At 38.1% G+C, this 14,823-nt stretch overlaps 1 long non-coding RNA gene across 1 annotated transcript; it reads left to right on the forward strand.

The window, feature by feature from the left end:
* Positions 1 to 4,337: 4,337 nt before the first annotated feature.
* Positions 4,338 to 14,437, forward strand: LOC122454191. The gene is made up of 3 exons (XR_006273336.1): positions 4,338 to 4,407; positions 10,504 to 10,600; positions 14,334 to 14,437. It is a non-coding gene; the product is annotated as an uncharacterized LOC122454191 (long non-coding RNA).
* Positions 14,438 to 14,823: the final 386 nt, after the last annotated feature.

A 14,823-nucleotide genomic window follows, 5' to 3' on the forward strand; every position in this document is an offset into this window, starting at 1 on the left:
AATTGTAATCTTCGATGGTCCTTGTACAAGTATGAAAAAAATGTGACAATTAGGATGATTTCTAAGAGTTTTTTGTTTGATAAATCTTTACTTGATTTTTAAGTTTAAAAAAAGTGTGTTTCTAGAATATGCTGAAGGTGTAAAACCTAAAAATTCACATGTTTTATAGCTTCGAGATAATTTAGTAGTGAAAAGTGCAAGTAGTGGATGAGGAGTTAGAAAACCTGTATTTGGGTTCTGGTTTCACCAGTTCCTACCAATGTGACCTTTCATGTATTTTCTGAGTTTAATTTTCTGCATATATACAATAGAAATTCAGTTTCTGTTTTTCTAACATAACACTTTATTGTGGAAATGCGAGAAGGTAATGAATGTCATGCTTACTCCTTGGAAGAAAAGTTATGACCAACCTAGATGGCATTTTAAAAAGCAGAGACATTACCTTGCTCACAAAGGTCCATCTAGTCAAGGCTATGATTTTTCCAGTAGTCATGCATGGATGTGAGAGTTGGACTAAAGAAAGGTGAATGCTAAAGAATTGATGCTTCTGAACTGTGGCATGGAAAAGACTCTTGAGAGTCCCTTGGACAGCAAGGAGATCCAACCAGTCCATCCTAAAGGAAATCAGTCCTGAATATTCATTGGAAGGACTGATGTTGAAGCTGAAACTCCAATACTTTGGCCACCTGATGTGGAGAACTGACTCATTTGAAAAGACCCTGATGCTGGGAAAGATTGAAGATAGGAGGAGAAGGGGATGACAGGGGATAAGATGGTTGGATGGCATCATCAACTCAATGGACATGAGTCTGTGTAAACTCTGGGAGTTGGTGATGGACAGGGAGGCCTGGTGTGCTGCAGTCCATGGGGCCTCAAAGAGTCAGACATGACTGAGTGACTGAACTGAACTGAATGAATGTGAAGATGCTCTGTAAATAGTGAAACAATTTATAATTTTAAGTTATTATAATCTGCTCCAAAGTTGTCCTTTTACAGATGAGGAAAGCAAACTCTTGGTTTATTGTTCATCCAAGTTCAAATAAATAACTCTCATAAGTAGACAGTTTTAGTATAATATTTCAGAAGCATCCTACTAAGCCTTCTGAAAACTCTCCACTCTAGACTGTGCATTCTATCCCCTACATCAAGTGCCTGTGTTTATGTTAAAAATAAGTGAAAGATCTATTATTTTTACTGTAGTTAAATATGTCTTTTACTGCTTCTAGTTTTTCACTTGCAGCTACAAGAGGAATGAACTTCACGGGACAAATATGATTTTTCTGTTGTAGGCATAAATTATTAATTCCCCAGGATTCATGAGTATAGCAAAATTATGTCATCTTGGTAAACTATAGGAGATTCCATTACTATGACTTGTTTTAATATTTAGAGCTTTTGTTGTTGTTCACTTTGTTTAATAGAGGAGGATCTCTCTCGGTTCCTTTACTGTTAAATCTACAGTACTTAAAATACTACCTAGCATATAATACATAGATATTGATGAATAAATGAAGTCTGGTTTTTATAAGGGGAACCCAAACAAGTTATTACTGCAAAAAATCACTTATGTATTCTTGGAAAGGATACAGTTGATAGATTAAAATGTATTGTGTGTCAACAGTTTTAGAAATGATACCATGAGTTATGTAGGAAAAAATTCTTCCTTGAGGTTTCCTTTGTTTTTGTCCAGGCAGGTGGTAAATGGAGAGGGGAGAGAAATGGAACAATGAGAATTGAAGTTTTGTAGAGAAAAGGAGCAAAACTTTACTCTGTTAAGCTCAGATAATAAAGGATTCTGGAGTGCTAGAGAAGGTAGAATATGAAAATTGGTCGGTAATAAGAAAAATTATAGGAGATTTATTTCTGGGCCAAGGTGTTTAAACAAAGAAAGCATAAGGACAAACAATATAAAGAAGACCTAGAGAGGCATATGGGCAGGTCCTAAAAAGGAAGAGTTTCCCCCATTTTCTTCAAAACTTTTTATCCTTTTCTATTTTTTTTTTTAATTGGAGTATCATTGCTTTACAGTATTGTGTTAGTTTCTTCTATACAACGAAGTGCATCAGCTATGTGCACACATACATCCCCTCCCTCATAGACCACCCTCCCAACAACCCCCCCCCCCCACACCTCTAGGTCATCGCAGAGCACCAAGCTGAGCCCCCTGTGAAGTATAGCTGATTTGCGGTGCTGTATTAGTTTCAGTTGTTCAGCCAAGAGATTCGGTTATATAGACATATATCTATTTTTTATCAGCTTCTCTTCTTTCATAGGCTGTTACAAAATATTGAATATAGTTTTCTGTTCTATACAGTATGTCCTTGTTGGTTATCCATTTTATACACAGTGTTGTGTTTGTGTAAATCCCCAACTCCTAATTTATCCCTCCCATGCCCTTTCCACTTTTGACAACCAAGTTTGCTTTCAATGTCTGTGGGTCTATTTCTGTTTCATATGTGAGTTCAGAGGATCACCTCACACTGGTCAGAATGTCCAGCATCAAAAAGTCTACAAGCAATAAATGCTGGAGAGAATGTGGAGAAAAGGGAGCCCTCTTATATTCCTGGTGGAAGTGTAAATTGGTACAGACACTGTGGTGAATAGTATGGAGGTTCCTTAAAAAACTAAAAATAGAGCTACCATATGATCCTGAAATCCCACTTCTGGGCATATATCTGGAGAAAAGCATAATTTGAAAAGATACAGGCACCCCAATATGCATTGCATCACTATTTACAATAGGCACGACATGGAAGCAGCCTAAGTGTTCACTGACAGATGAATGAATAGAGATGTATATTTATGCAATTGAATGTTTATACAATGGTATATTTATATGGTAGAATATCACTCAGCCATAAAAAATGAAATAATGCCATTTGCAGCAACATGATGGACCCAGAGATTATCATACTAAGTGAAATAAACTAGACAAAGACAAATATATAGTATCACTTATATGTGAAATGTAAAAAAAAAAATAGATATCCATTTTTTATACCCAAATTTTTCTGTTCTTTACATGAACTCTTTGCCAGTATGAAAAGGCAAAGCAATATGCCAATATGAATAGGCAAAGCAGTATGAAAAGGCAAAGCAACTTTTTTGATTTCAGGTAATTCAAGAAAGGTCAACTCTCATGTTCTCACAAGAACATTTATGGCCTTTGAAATAAAATTCTGGCTCAGCTGGTTATTTAACCTTATAGAAGCTCAGTTGCCTCATCTCTAAAGCACAAATACTAATAATGAAATTTGTCAAGATAAATTAGTAAGTTCCTGGCCTAGTGGCTTCACATATGATCTTTCCTTTTCTCCATCACTTCTTCCTTTGCTGCTTTTTTCCCTTTCCTCCTCCCTCTCCTCTCCTTTTTCCCTGCCTACTGGAGGGAGAAGTAACTCTTCTGTACTTAAAAGAACCATTTGTACTCTGTGAACTTGAAAGGGAATTTTGATTTAACCATAATTTATTAAATGTCATGATCTCTAATAGTCCCTTGGGTTTCCCTTTTGGGGGAAGCAAGTCAGTATGTATGTGGTTATTTAACCGTAGTTTGGGGGGTTCAAATTTTATGTACTTAACATAAGAGCCACAGGTAAATGACAAAATGCTAAATTAAACATAGACAATCATCTTATAGTACAAAAATAATTTCTGTGGCCAGGTGAGGAAGGATGAGAACAGATCCTACCAACCAGGTTGCAGTTAATAGAATTGGGACTACCAGACAAAGCCAGTCTTTTTGGAAAACCTGCTGATTTTGCATAAGAATGAGAGAGGCCATTTTCATGCAACTTATTTATATTGTCTCTGCATTAGACTAATGTCTAGTCTCCTCTGTGTACCATACTTAAAACTAGAATAAGACAAAATACTGTTTTAGGTAAATACTGGGTACTTTGGAAGAGGGCATATTCATTTTCAAAGACTTTTAAAAAATTCTCTGAGAATGTAAATTTTTGCTCAATTTAAAATTTTCTTCACCTTACCCGATTTGGGAACAAGATAGTTACAAAATATCACATAATTAAGACATCTCTGTAGAGAAGATAGCAAATCAAATACAATCCTAGAGAGAGAATTTCCTCAGTTTCAACATTCATTTCTGTTTTTCCTCCAAACTTCATGCTATTATTCAAAACTTGTCAGATTAAGATTAAACTGCTGCCCCTTTGGGAAACTTCTGCTGTGTCAAAAACATAATTGAAAATGAGAATGTGACTTTTGTGTTTTGTTAGCTTCTTATCCCTGCTATAAAAATTCTTGACTATTTCATCATAGGTACAACCCCAAAGACAAATCATGCTTCTTCTGAGGAAAATTTACAGCTGCCAACTGCTGGAGAGTTCACGTCTTGCGGGGATAGTAAGAGATATGAAGGCACTTACCAGTTCTGAAAACACCTTGGTAAGGTTTGAGATCTCAAAATAAGCAGACACCGAATGTACTGAGATCCCATTATTGGGAAAAACTGTAGCACATGTACGTTCTCTGCCAACCTGTACTAGTGTTTTTGAATATTCATTTTGTACCCCCAAACAATGGCAAATAGATGGGGAAAAAAGTGGAAACAGTGACAGATTTTATTTTGGAGGGCTTCAGAGTCACTGTGGACAGTGACTGCAGCCATGAAATTAAAAGATGCTTGCTCCTTGGAAGGCAAGTGATGACAAGCCTAGACAGCATATTAAAAGACAGAGACATTCCTTTGCCGACAAAGTAGTCAAAGCCATGGTTTTTCCCGTAGTCATGTACAGATGTAAGAGCTGGACTATAAAGAAGGCTGAGCAGCAAAGAATTGATGCTTTTGAATTGTAGTGCTGGAGAAGAATTTTTAAGAGTCCCTTGGACTACAAGGAGATCAAACTAGAAGAATGGTACTGAAGAATTTATTTACAGGGCGGCAATGGAGAAACAAACATAGAGAATAGACTTATGGACATGGGGAGAGGGGAGGAGAGGGTGAGATGTATGGAAAGAGTACCACGGAAACTTATATTACCACATGTAAAATAGTTAGCCAATGGAAATTTGCTATATGGCTCAGGAAACTCAAACAGGGGCTCTGTATCAAGAGGGGTGGGGTGGGGAGGGAGATTGGAGGGAGGTTCAAATGGGTATATACCTGTGGCTGATTCATGTTGAGGTTTGACAGAAAACAACAAAATTCTGTAAAGCAATTATCCTTCAATAAATAAATAAATAAGCAGATAATCCTAAAGGAAATATTCATTGGAAGGACTGATGCTTAAGCTGAAGCTCCATTACTTTGGCCACCTGACTCAAAGAGCCAACTCATTGGAAAAGACCCTGATACTGGGAAAGTTTAAGGCAGGAGGAGAAGGGGGCGACGTAGGATGAAGGGGTTGAATGGCATCACCAACTCAATGGAGGTGAATTTGAGTAAACTCCAGGAGATGGTGAAAGACAAGGAAACCTGGTGTGCTGCAGTCCATGGAGTCACAGAGTCCGACATGACTTAGCAACTGAAAAACAACCCCAAACAATTAAAAGCATAGAAAGCAATAGTGGCAGGAAAAAAATATATGTAATTTTCATTTACATCTCTATTGTATTTCTTGCCTTATGTTTTAACAATCAAGCATGTAGAGATTTATTTTGGAGCCCATATAGTGTGACCTACAAATCAGTTCTCCATGGGGCATTGAAACAGGATCCTATGATCCTATGTACATCATAAAAATATAAACATGGGATATAATAAAGAAAAAAAGTTCCCCAAGATGTCAGGAGACCCACCTAAGCAGCTGTTTTTGACTTAAGGGTCATCAATCAGCTTTATGGTATCACAGCTCTATTTTGTAATCTGAATCAGAATGCAAATCATGCACATGTCAGCCCTTTGTTAATCTTCTTTTGGTAGATCCACGGCAGCATGCGGTGTCTGACTAGCTTGGAGAGAAGCTAAGGGCTACATTTCTCATTAAGTGGGTGTAACTTGCCTTGCCACAGGGCTGGCAGGCATTTTAAAAGCTGAGTTACTTTCCTAACAAATGCCACATGCCAGCTCGATTTATAAACACTTCAAATACATATGGTTGAACTTGAAAATATTAATGTGCCACACTGGACACTCTGTGTTCTAACCATTTAGCTTTCCAAAGCTTCACACACGATTTAAGGAATGAATTCCTGAGATTCTGGGGTGGGGAGAGGGGAGTGAGAGTTGGGGGCGGCTTTTGGAGGGGTGTGGTTTGACAGGAATGGAATGACTTGCAAAATGGTTTCTGCAAGTCAAAGGGGATGGGCTGCAAAGAGTGTTTTCTTGTTTCTTTCTTTCTTTCTTTTTTTTGAGGCTGTTATTTTAAAGGGTGAGGAGGTCTTATCTTCCTATTCTCTCAAAGCTAACTAATAGTGGACTGTAATCCAGGAGATATTAGTTGTAGACTTCACTCTTACAAATTATGCAATCACCCTTACAAAGGCACTCAGCCTTTCTGGGCCTTAATGTTTGTTCCCATATGCAAAATGAGTACCCACATTTTCCTAATCTACATATAGTCCAAAAGTCTTAAGGATTAAACTATCACTCTGATGGTTCTCTGAAAAGCTTATGATGCCATGGTATTCTCTATAAACATCTATTTGCTTCCATTGTTATGTATGCTGTTTAATGTGTTATTTATATTGCTACCTTTTGATTTTAAATTGTTGCCAAGATGAAATAATGTATGAGCTCATCACAGAACTAAATAGGTGCATTCTCTGGGCTTGTTTTTAATATGTGAAAAGAATTGAATAGACATTTAGAGTGGAATTTTACTGCATAGGGAAAGAGGTCAGATATTTGTAGTTAAATTCTTCTTCATAATTTCTTCATAATTCCATAATTTCTTCATAATTCCATATGTGGTATAGCATTTCAGGACATCAGCTAAACTGTGGTTATCATTTTGCATTTTGTGATTAGATAACCTTGAGAAATTAATTCATTTGAATACCCTGGACCTCAGTCTTCATCTCCATAAAATAGGGCTATGTTTCAAGGTTAAAAAGACATAATGGTTGTAAAATAGTTGGTATTGTTCCTGGGTTCATAGGAAGCACACTATAAATACTAACTATTAACACTGGCTATTATTTAAAAGACTGTATCCCCTTAAACTTTAAAAAAAACACTGATTGGGGCCAATTGAATAAAATATATAATCAGCTTTATGGCTTTGATGCAAAGATAAAGAGAATTGATGCAAATTTAAATTGAACATTTTTCAATTTTGTTCATCTGTTTTGTTTAATTGTGTGCTTCAGGGTTATGAAGATAAGCAGGGTATGATAACTATATGAAGAAAATCAGTGTGCCTGGGGACATGGCGTGAGAATCAGAATCTTCATTGTACAAGTGATACTTTGATGGAGAGGTCATTGAATTTCAGAGAAGAGGCACCTAAGTCTGAATCAGCAGCACCATGAGGCAAGGGTAGGAGATGTGTCCCGACAGACTCCTTAAATTTGAAAATGCCTGAGCTGAGGCTTTGTGGGAGGGAGCGCTGGGGTGATGACTTCTAGCAAAGAAATAGGGTAAAACAAGATGTAGAGACCTGAAAAAGTACGGCAAGTTTATTAATATCAGTAGGTGTCCGAAATCCTTGTAGGAAGGATTGTTTTGGAAATGTGGTAAGAGAATGGACTGTCCAGGAAAGAGCTATACAAAAGGATGTGAGTTCAGTCTTAAAAGCAGAACTTTGACAATATATAAGAGTGAACGAATGGAGAGATGGGGGAGCATGGGCAGATTTAGAGCAACAAAACAAAACACAGACTCAGTCAGGATGTTGTTTCTGTAGACCAGGTGAAAATAAGGATGCCATGCATTAAGGTATTGACAGACAAAGGGAAGACAAACCCAGGAGAGAGAGATCAAAGTGGTGGAACCAACTGGCATGTGAGGAAGAGCATAGGATAGAAGGTGACTCACGAATTTCTGGACTGGGTAACTCAGGGCACAAAATAGCGCAACCTGTTCTTTAACATCCTTCAAGAATATTTTCTCTGTTCTTTCATCTCTTAAAGCTTTAAAACAGCATTATGTCTTAAAGAAATTTCTGAGAAAATAATAGGTGTCAGTTTCAGAAATCTGAGTAACATCTTATTTCACCTATCCATTCTCAGGTACATTAGTACCTCTTCACTCTACATTAAAATTCCATTTCATCATTCTTTTTACATAAGATATACTTAAACCAAGTGTGATGTTTGAGGCAAAAACACATTTTAAAAAATACTTAACCTAAATTTAAGGATGTAGGTAAAAGCTTTCAGATCAACACAGTGTAATACTTGACCTGAATCTCATTTCTGAACCTGAAGTCCATTTCTCTGGACTTCAGTTGCCTCATTTATAGAATAAGTATATGTTGGTTTTGTTCTTAATTATTGGAACATAGAGAATGGACTTCCATTTCCAGAAAAATGAACATACCTATATATAAACAAATATCATTCAATTTCAGAGAGGACTCTGGATCTTTCTTAGTCTGTTTATGAATCTCAAAATAAAAGCCTCAGAGTTACATGTTCTGTGAAAGTCTTCCTAGCAATCTGTGCTAAGTAGAATATGTATATGAAGAAGAAGAAGCCAGGGAATAGGAGAGAGTCAGAGAATGAGTAGAGGAAACTATGGTCCTCTTCCTATCATGTCATTACTATAATTACCATGTCAATTGTTGTTATTATCTTCACTATATATTTGCATTTATTACTGGGATTTTCCTTTCCTATAGATTCTGACTTCTTGCTGTGGCCTTTCTCTATTTCACTTGCAAAAGATCCTTTAACATTTCTTTAAGGTAAGTTTAGTCTTGGTGAACTCTTAGCTTTTGCTTTTCTGAGAAGATATTTATCTATCTTTCAATTTTAAATGATAATCTTGCTGGGTATCCTATGTTACTGATTTATTCCATTCAGCTCATGTATTAAAATGCCACTCCCTTCTGGTTGGCCAAGTTTCTCCATAAAATTGGCTAATAGCCTAATGAGAGTTCCCTTGATATGATTTTTTGTTTTTCTTTTGCTGCCTTTAGAATTCTCTCTTTAACTTCGGCCATTTTAATTATGACACGTCTTGGTGTGGATCTCTTTGTTTGGGAGTCTGTGATTCCTGTACTTGCATATATGTTTCCTTCTTCAGGTTTGGGACATTTTCAGCTGTAATTTCAGCAAATATTTTGTTGACTCTTTCCTCTCTCTCTTTTCCTTCTGGGAGCCCTATAACTTGTTGTTGGTTCACTTGATGTCTCAAAGTCCCTTGAACTGTTCTCATTTTAAAATTTGTATTTCTTTGGGCTGTTCTGATTTGATGATTTCCATTATTCTGTCTTTCAGGTCACTTATGCTTTCTTCTGTATCACCTTATCTGCTCTTAACACCTTTTGTAAGTCTTTCATTTCAATTATTGTATTCTTCAGTTCTGACTGGTTCTTTTTTGAATTTTCTAGTTCCTTGTTAAAATCCTTGCTGTGTTCATCTATTCTTTTCCCTGGTTCAGCTAACATTCTTATTGAATTTGGCAAAAGGTTCGTTCAAGTTATTCCTTAAAATGGGACAGAAAAATTCAAAGAACTTTTTGGCAACCCAATATTATTAATGTTTTGAACTCTTCATCTGGTAAGTCGTTTATTTCTGTTTCCTTAGTTGTTTTTTTTTTCCTTTATTCTTTTAGTTTGAAATGAATTCCTCTGTCTTCTCATTTTGCTTAGCTTTCTCTGCTTCTGTGATGTTAGGTGACACAGTTACCTATCTTCGCCTTGAAGGGGAATCCTTGTGTGGCATTGACCCTCCACAGTCTGCATGTACCCAGTGGCTTTGGCGGAAGAGCTGGATCTTAAGGGAGCACTAGTCTGTCTTCCCATAGGTGTGCTTTCAGCTATCATGTTGCTAGGAGATGCAAATGGATATGGAAGGACTAAAGCCTCAGCCAAGGCTTCTCTTCGGCTCAGTGGCCAATACCACGTTACTGGGGAGGGGGAGATGTGTTCAGGTACCAAGCTGCTGGGGCAAAAGCCCCGAGGGTTGAGTCCAAGCTGGTTCTGTTCTCTGTTGGTGTGTGTCCTCCCTACTTCCAGCATTAGCACCTCTGCCCTAGGGGGAGCGTGCTGGAGCTGGGGCCAGGGTGGGCAGTGGGCCTGGTCTGGGGGCACGTGCTGGGGCTCTCCTGAGAAATCAGTCAGAGTCCTAAGCAGTTTCTGTTTGCTTCCTCCACTTTGTTTCTGGAGTAAGCAAGTGTGCATGTACTCTTCACAAGCAGAGTCTAGATTTCTTATAACCCTGCTATCAGTCTGTCCCACTGGTTTGCAAACCAGCTGAGGGGACTCATCCTCCTGGTTTCCAATCCCAAGGCTGGCTAGAACGGCTCACTCCCCGGGGAGGATCTCCCAGCCAAGGTAATCTCCTTCCTGCTCCGTGTCCCTCTTAGGGGCATGGGTCCTGACCCAGTGCCTTCCCTTCGCTTCTGACCTGACTGTGTGTGAATCTTTGTTACAGCCTTGGTTGTCTAACAGTTTTTCCACCAGACTGCGGTTTGCTTTCAGTGAAAATTGCTCCGTATACAGATGTATTTTTGAAGTGTTCATGGCAGGAGGTGAGTTCAGCATCTTCCTACTTCACCGTCTTTATTTCTTCCTTGTTATCATCTTGATTTAATACAATAAATTCTAATACAAAGAGTACTGTCAGGTTAACCTAAGTACTGGTGTCTCAGCCAGTTGCTTAATGTGCCTCTTTTTTAAAACTTACCACCTTAAGGTAAAATCTATTTCATGTGTCTAAATGAAAACCTAATAAAACCAAACCAAACAGTTCTTTCCTTACCAAGCAGAGAAGAGTGTGTTTCTCCCCTTGAATCTGCATGTTATCTTAATAACATCTCTAACAAAAGGACGCAGAAATACTTGTGGCCGGTTACACTGGTGAAGATATAGGGTAGGCCAGAAGTGTGCTTATGGGTAAAGAAAGATATTGAAAGGTGCTTTTCCATTTTGTTTTCTGACTTAATCTGTCCTATGCATTATTATTTTCAGAGAAGGCAATGGCACCCCACTCCAGTACTCTTGCCTGGAAAATCCCATGGATCCCATGGAGCCTGGTAGGCTGCAGTCCACGGGGTCGCTAAGAGTCAGACACGACTGAGCAACTTCACTTTCACTTTTCACTTTCATGCATTGGAGAAGGAAATGCCAACCCACTCCAGTGTTCTTGCCTGGAGAATCCCAGGGATGGAGGAGCCTGGTGGGCTTCCATTTATGGGGTCACACAGAGTCGGACACGACTGAAGCAACTTAGCAGCATGCATTATTATTTTAGTTACAAATATAGTTTGTAACTGTCAGATTGGCAAGATAGCTTTGAGAATGAAATGCTAGAGAACTTTGAGATGGTTTTTATGAAGAGAAGATGGAGAAATTTAAAAATATGCCCTACATAACAAAATGACGATGTCCATTTATTTTTTTTCTCCAAAGCATAGAGCTATGAATCATTTTCCAACTTGGGAGTTTTCAAGATTGAACCAGTTTTAAACAACCCCTATCAAGTTCTTATTTGGTTATTTCTTTGGTAGACTACAGTTTTCATCTCTGTAAATCTAAAGTTAGTTGCAACTTTGATTGATATTTAACTCTTGAATAAATGTCGTAAACAAATACACTGACAGAATTATTTATGAATTTCAAAAGTTATATTTAGTATAAGATTTCTACCATTTTAGTAAGTTTAACATATTGTGGTTTTTATTTTAAAATGGAAAATGTACTTGGTTTCTCAGGATTCCCAGGATTTAGAACAGTCAGTGAATCAACAAAACAAACAAGCAAGAAAAATCACTTATATGAAGAATACACAATCTATATGAGAATATGAAAATCACCAAGAAAAAGAAAATGTAATATTTCTCAGAGACTCTTTATATCCAGTTATCCAAAATAAGACATTTAAAACATTAACATTTCTTTATTCTGGGCACATTTGTGTTTGGTGTTGCAAATAGTAAAGGTGAAATTTTGCACATGCCTGAATACAATCAGGAAGGAATAGACTTAGAAGACTCGTACTGGAAGGAATAGACTTAGTGGTTAAGGCCTGTGAAGCCAAGTAGCCATATATTCACACTGGCCGCATCTCTTTCTCTTGCTGGTTGAGTGAATATTGGCAAGTTACTTAATCTGAGCCTCAGTTTTCTTAACTGTAAAATGGAGATAAGATTGCCTCTTTTTTATGAGATTGTTTTAAAGATTAAATGAGATGACATGCATTACCCCTTTCTAATGGTGCTATAGAACTCTAGGGCTTTCCTGGTGCTACAAGTGGTAAAGAATCCACCCGCCAGTGCAGGAGATGCATGTTCGATCCCTGGGTTGGGAAGACCCCCTGGAGAAGGAAATGGCAATCTGCTCCAGTATTCTTGCCTGGGAAATTCCATGGAAGAGGAGCATGGTGGGCTACAGTCCATGGGGTCACAAAAAAGTCAGACACGACTCAGCGATTAAACAACAACAACAAATAGGTCTTTAATTTTATTGAAATGTTCTCCTCCATTCGTCCTGTTCCTCTTATAATGTAAACACAGAGACTTTACCTATCTCACCCATCATAGCATTTCTTAGAACATTGCATACACATTGTAAATATTGTTATAGATTTTGAGTCAATGGGTTATCGTCTAATACCAGGCTAAAAACATTTTGTATTATTTTCTATAGCAATGAGAGCTATTGAAAGATTTTAACTGTAAGGAGAGGTAGATTGTGGTGGTAGTGAAATAAGAATCAAGGAATAGAAAGCTAACAGCATATTAAACACACGGTTGGAAGTTGAGGTAGTGACCATTAGTTCAGTTTAGTTCAGTTCAGTCGCTCAGTCATGTCCGACTCTTTGTGACCCCATGAATTGCAGCACGCCAGGCCTCCCTGTCCATCACCAACTCCCAGAGTTTACTCAAACTCATGTCCATAGAGTCGGTGATGCCATCCAGCCATCTCATCCTCTGCCATCCCCTTCTCCTCCTGCCCCCAATCCCTCCCATCATCAGGGTCTTTTCCAGTGAGTCAACTCTTCGCATGAGGTGACCAAAGTACTGGAGTTTCAGCCTCAGCATCAGTCCCTCCAATGAACACCGAGACTGATCTCTTTTAGGATGGACTGGTTGGATCTCCTTGCAGTCTAATAGAGGGAGGAATAATTACTTAGATGTGTTTTCATACAACTTTAGATAAATAAAGGTGAGTTTCAACTGTCCTCACCCTGAGATAAATAGCTCACATTAGCCACTACAATATCATAAAGTAATTAGCCTCCAATTAAAATAAATAAAGTAATTAAAAATAAAATAAAAAGATTAAAAAAATAATTCATCGGGATGGGGAATACGTGTAAATCTATGGCTGATTCATATCAATGTATGACAAAAAAAAAATTAAAAAAAAAAAAAAAAAGAAACATCAAAAAAAAAAATTCATTAGAGAAAAAAAAGTCTTGCCTTTTTGATTTAATACTTTATAAAGACCTCACCATTCCTAAAGTCTTCTACTCCAAAAGCTAAGCTCCCAAAACTTTCCTTTTTAATTAGAATGTAATCATGGGTGCACGGAAAGAATGACTTGAACTGAGTAGAATCACCACTGATTCATCAGGCTTCCTACTTTTGAGGAATGGGGGAAATGCTGAAGCGGCATGGCTCTATGCATGTTGTGGTCTCTCTTTGGAAGTTTGCACACCCAGTCTGTTCCAGCTTGGCCCTTATTTGGTTTGAATTTATGTGATCAAAGGACAAAGGGGCCATTTCCCATTTTGCTCATGCATCTGAGCCAAGGCTCCAGTGCCCTTGAGAATTCAACAGGAGCTCTGAATTTTGCAAAGTTTTGCCAAGTTCAGAACAAGAAGAAAAATGAGCCATGCTGAATACTTGACCTTCTTATTTCTGGAGTTACTCAGTGTAAGAGAACTATATGTAGCACTGCTTAGATTCAAAGCTAAAGCTTTCCAGCTATCACAGCAGATGTACACTGATACACAATGTCAGATCTTCCCGGTTCCTCTATTTGCCTGAATGGAGAGCAGTTTGTCTTAGTTTTTCCTAGTTAACCATATGAGCAACACTCTTTTGGAAAACACCTTCCTGTACCAACTGTACTATTAAGTCACTTTGAATTCTTTGCATCTTAGCAAGGAGTTTTTTTTTAAAAAGTCCACAATTCACTGTATGTTGACCATCTTTTGTCATTCAATAATTTGCTGTTTCATTGGCATAAATAAGAGGTGGTTTCCATCCCTGAGTTCACTTATGTAACTGCTTTGGAAATTATTCTCCCACCACACAGGTATCTCCTGTCCATTGATACTTCCATTTTGAGAAGGACTGATGGTGAAGCTGAAACTCCAATACTTTGGCCACCTGATGTGAAGAACTGACTCATTGGAAAAGACCCTGATGCTGGAAAAGATTGAAGGCAGGAGAAGGGGACAACAGAGGATGAGATGGTTGGATGGCATCACTGACTCAATGGACCATAAAGAGCTGGACACAACTGAGCGACTGAACTGAACTGAGCTGGACCTTGTTTCCTCACGCCCCTGACTATCCAAATTAAATTTCAGGGGACAGCCCCAAATCTCCTCCTCTCAAATTGTCTTTACTCCTGTACGCTCCTGCTTCTATGATACCTATCAAAACAAAATGTTGACCTTAGTGCAATCCAAGAGCCATCTGTTCCATGCCTGAGCTCTTCACCTAAGCAGCTGCCTTTTCTGGAGATAATCCCACTAGTGTGTTGAGCAACCTTTCTTTAAATACATGACCTTAAATACTGG

This window comes from Cervus canadensis, chromosome 16, assembly GCF_019320065.1.
Source record: "Cervus canadensis isolate Bull #8, Minnesota chromosome 16, ASM1932006v1, whole genome shotgun sequence".
Classification (NCBI taxonomy): Eukaryota; Metazoa; Chordata; class Mammalia; order Artiodactyla; family Cervidae; genus Cervus; species Cervus canadensis.